This window comes from Atractosteus spatula, chromosome 27, assembly GCF_055471065.1.
Source record: "Atractosteus spatula isolate fAtrSpa1 chromosome 27, fAtrSpa1.hap1, whole genome shotgun sequence".
Lineage (NCBI taxonomy): Eukaryota > Metazoa > Chordata > Actinopteri > Semionotiformes > Lepisosteidae > Atractosteus > Atractosteus spatula.
Window position 1 is genome coordinate 13,488,013 of NC_142732.1, and position 4,885 is coordinate 13,492,897.

General features: G+C 42.4%; 1 non-coding gene across 1 annotated transcript; it reads right to left on the reverse strand.

Moving 5' to 3' along the window:
- Window positions 1-2,732: 2,732 nt before the first annotated feature.
- trnas-uga (transfer RNA serine (anticodon UGA)) lies at window positions 2,733-2,814 on the reverse strand. Its single transcript has one exon. It is a non-coding gene; the product is annotated as a tRNA-Ser (tRNA).
- Window positions 2,815-4,885: the final 2,071 nt, after the last annotated feature.

The window sequence follows — 4,885 nt, forward strand, 5'->3', positions numbered from 1 at the left end:
TGAGTTACAGCTCGAGAATTCAATTGTTACCTCAACCCCAGTTGATATCAGTTTAATTCCTATGAGTGATGTACTTGCTTTTGAGTATCTAGTGTAGAAACTGAAATCAAAGCTCATTAACGAAATGGTATAAATGAATGGTATACTGAATGTATGTCCCTCTTGGTTTGTAACTCTTCGTGATCGAATATATACCTTTTGTATTCTGCTAACCCTCACTATAAGATCTGTTATGTTTATATACACATTTTATGCCTTAATAAATGTATTGTCGTGTAATAGTATCCGTGTGTGTGTGTGTTATCCCGCAAGGTTGGTTTTCTAATAGCCATCAAAGAATCATTTTGTGACTTACTGCTACAATTAATAATTGTCCCTGTAATGCACAAAACCCCTACATTTATTGGTGCCTCATGAGAGGATGCCTACAAACTCAAACTCAGTGACTGACTACAGAAAGTGATAAATAGCACTAAAGTATCTGCCAACGTGCACTAGAACAGTCCAGAATGCTGGTTCTGCTGGCGATCCTCTCCTGGGTCCCTGCTCTGGACGTCCCTTCCCCTACCTCTCTGGGCAGACCAGACACCCGCATTGCAGCTCTTCACCACTACCGTATTTTTTTATTTATTTTACCTTATACGGCATCCAAAGTTTCATCTAAATGCTCAGAATACCCCATTTCTGGTACCAAAATTTGTAGCCCGGCAAAGAACACACCGTACTACAATGAATTTAAATGGGGATTTTTTAATTCTGGATCTGCATGAAATCATAAAAATGAGGGGTTGTATTATTTTCTGTTACAGAACTTAGATTGGATGTAGTATAACCTTTAACTCAAAAGCTTCACATAGATATACCTGGAGATATACACACACCAGGATGCACAAAGAGCTACTATAGCTCTTTGTTATTATAGATACTATAATAACAAAGACAAAGCAAAAAATATGGTAGTGGCAATTTCCTCTTTGATCTCGCCTAATCCAAGATGCACAGAACATCAGTCTTATTTTAACATGCTCTTTGCATTCACATCATGCGTAGCCACAGACCACGCTCAACTGTACGATGTCCACTCCCACAATTACTGGCGTGCTGATGTCACTCATACGTGCATGTCTTAAAGAGACAGCTACCAATTTCAGTGTCAGATTTCAAATATCCCCTCCATAACCACCTGGTTACACAGTCATCACTCAGAATCCCCAGTAAGATTCTCCCCAATTCAGTTTTGCAGTGCTTTAGCTCTTTCAAAGGATTGGGCTTTGCTAGTCGCATTCCTAGGTTCATCACAGCATTTGAAAATATTCAGTACTGTATGGAGATCATCTCCAGCTCCGAGCTCAATTGCAATGAAAAAACATGCAGAACAGAACTGGAGAGCAGCTGAGTTTGTGCTCAGTAGGGTGGGGAGGACTCAGCATTGCTATTGTTCTAATTAGCATGAACTGCAGGGGATCTGAATCAGAACATGTCAGTTAGTTTGATCATTGCGTCAATATGTAGGCCACGTTAATATAGAATTATTACTTTGTCTGTCTCTTCTTTGTATATAGCTGAATGTCCCTGACAATTTCATGTTAGTTTTTAAGAATGACATTGGTGCCAATATATACATATATAGCATATAAGGAACGCGTAAAAGTTTAGTCCATGCTGAAAAGATAAGAAAACCGCCACAACGTTTCATCTTGCAATAACTCTTTACTTGTTGTTTTGCAGCCTACCCATTCTGACCTAACTCATCCCTTGAAATTCCCTAACAGATAAGGGTACGTAACTGCTCATGCGATGCTCAGTTGCAATTTGTCACAAAACAAACAAGAACAGCAGCTGAGGGTTTGAGTTTGAACATGCACTGTATTAAAGCAGCTTTTATTTCCATTGATAAATGCTAGATATTCCTACAGAGATTCTTCAGGTGAGTAAGCGATTCCTGTTTCTGTTTCATATATATATACAGTATATATATGTGTTACATGTGTCTCTGCAATAGTATAAATGTGTTATACACTATCAGGGGCTGCTTTTTTGTGCACCTCATCTACAACAAGGGTTTTTTTTTTCATTTATGTTTGTGGACCTTCACCATTTGATGTAGTGAGTTAGATAAGAAAGTTACAGGTATGGTGAGCAATGACTGACAAAGGCGCGTACTGCATATTCCTTACAGAAGAGTAAGCAATTTGTTCTAAAAAACACCAGCTAAAGTCCAACAGCGTTAGCAATCTTATTACTTAAACACAATTAACATCAATAAACTGTAAGGTGCTGGTACATGGGAGTGGATTTGATCTTCTATTAAACAAAAATACAATTACAGCTCTAAAAAGGTCAACCTAGACTTCTGTAACAGATCTGTTCAGGTCATCGCTGTTCCTCTGACCTTGTGAGTGTTTGGAATTTTAAAACTGTATTTTGCTTGCCTTTCATGTGGTCTGTGTAAAAGTCACTGTGGCGTATGCGGTCCTACACAGCCTTGCTATAGACGTGACGAGCCTCCGCTATGTTGCAATGGAGAACGGGTTCAGTTCGGAGCTGCTGGAAAGCTGGTTGCAGAAAAAGCATCGTTATCTGCGTCCAGCCGCAAAGCGTCACTCGTGGGTGCTGAAGAATCGATTTCCAAGGCAGCGGGTCCAGGCTATTTAGAGTGTTAAAGGTCCCAGCGAAAACAAAACAGCGCTGGTCCTTTTTCACACACTCACACGACCAAAAGCAAAGAACGCCGTAGGCGGCAGGATTTGAACCTGCGCGGGGAGACCCCAACGGATTTCAAGTCCGTTGCCTTAACCACTCGGCCACGACTACAGCAATGCCATGCTCGCTGCCTTCTTGCTACAATCGAACAGGGAGTGCTAGGCGGCGGCGGCAACTTTTTTCAAGTTCGCTCTCCGTTTAAGAAACCTTTTACGCCATACGTGCAAGCAGACACACACACCTCAGAGTACTTAAGGGTGGCTTCAATTTGGAATGATAAAGTCTCCCCGTTCGGACATGAAAATAGAACTTTCTTAGACAGAAAGAAATCAACAACGGAGAAATGTGGACGACGATTTCAGCCACTGCACTTTGAATAGCATTTTTACTCGAGTTACAGGAGATGCACGAATGGCCCTTGACCTACGCTCTTACAAATGCCTTGAACATTCAAACAAAACAGCCCTCAAGTCCTGCGGTTTAATATAATGCTGTTACGTGTCGAGGCAGTATTTGACTCCGTCCTACCGTTGAGACACGGGGCGTATATGGAAACGAACACACGCTACGGATCGTCTCTAATCAGGCCCTACAGTTGGAAGGCTCCTTGAAGCGTGCACCCCCATCATTCATCTTTGCGCATCTGTGAAAGGTATACTCTTGAGCAATGTTTGAGCCAGCTCTAAGGCAACTAGTGCTATTGGACAGACACCTCTGGAAGATCCTAAGAGTCTCTTAACACCACTTCCAGCAGCAAGCTTAATTGTTCGCTGGAGGTCTCCCACCCAGGTACTGACCAGGCAAACAATCACCAGTACATTGAATGTGGAAGTTAATCCTGAAATCCAATTACATATCTCAAGGTAAGACAAATCCATAAGAACATGTCTTAGTATTACTTCGTTTACATTAGTATGGCACTGAGTTGGAGCTCCTCTTTAAGCTGTGGTTTAGTTTTGCATTCATGTGTTTCTAGAGCAGTTATTTATGGGGGTGGGTGGGTCTTTCACAGAGGCTCAGGACAAATCCCCCGCCTGAAAGTCTACTGCGTGCGTTCAGACAGTCACAGGTCAAGAGCCAGGCAGGAGGACAATGGACAGAAGAGCCAACGAACTAAAAATAAAAGAACGAATATGAAAAAGCCACCATCTTTTTCTTTTTGACATTTTCCGACTTTCATGCAAGCCAGGACAAAGTTGCTCGTAGCTACTTGTGGATTCAAATACTCTATCGAGTGCTTTGATGAGTTTTTGCAATTTGATTGTCGTCCTGTCAGCCTGTTTCTGTTTTTTTTTCAATCTAGTGATGGAAAGCATGAGGGAAATGATGGAGCAATCAATAACCGCTCCGGAAAAATGTCCGAAAGAAATGGCCCGTCACTAAGGACATTTGTGAAGCAGAGGAGTGACATCACCACAAAGGCAACATATTCTGCTGATCGTTTTGGTGAATAATGATTGAGGCGCGTTAAGAGAAAGGTAGCTGCGTCAGCATGCGTAGGCTGCAAAGGATCAAGCAAAGGTTTACTCCATGCTGAAAAGAGAAGAAAAGAAGCACCACGTTTCGGCTGTGGAGCCTTCTGCGCCATCTTCTTTAGCGGTGATGATGTTTACATTGGAAAAACTGAGACATGCGTCCCCGGGTGGGCTTGAACCACCAACCTTTCGGTTAACAGCCAAACTCGCTAACCGATTGCGCCACAGAAACTGAGGGCCTTTTGTGCTCCCTACATTTGCAGGTTTATGGTCAAGGAAAACAATCACTTGCGCTTCTTGCAGCCGGCAATATTTTTCCACTGACAACCAAGAAATGGATTTCATCTTTCACAAGCTGTATGGATTTCTTCAAAAAGAAGTTCTTCCAGAAAGGAAATTAATTCTTGCATTAAACTGAACCAAGCTGTGCATGTTTGTCTGAAATGATACATTCAGCACAACAAGACACAGAGAGAGGCACCGCTGGTATTCAGACCCAGGATCGCATGCTTACCAGGCAGGCACTTTAAGCCACTAGGGAACAGCGCTAGCGGAGCACCGTGCTTTTACAGACACTTGGACACATCTGCGTTCGGTGTGCACTTAACCTGCTCTCTGAGCCCCTTGCCTCCATCCCATTTATTAGCAGAACTGACGCCAAGAGAAATGATGAGAAATGGCATTTATCTGGCACTTTTCATGTCCAA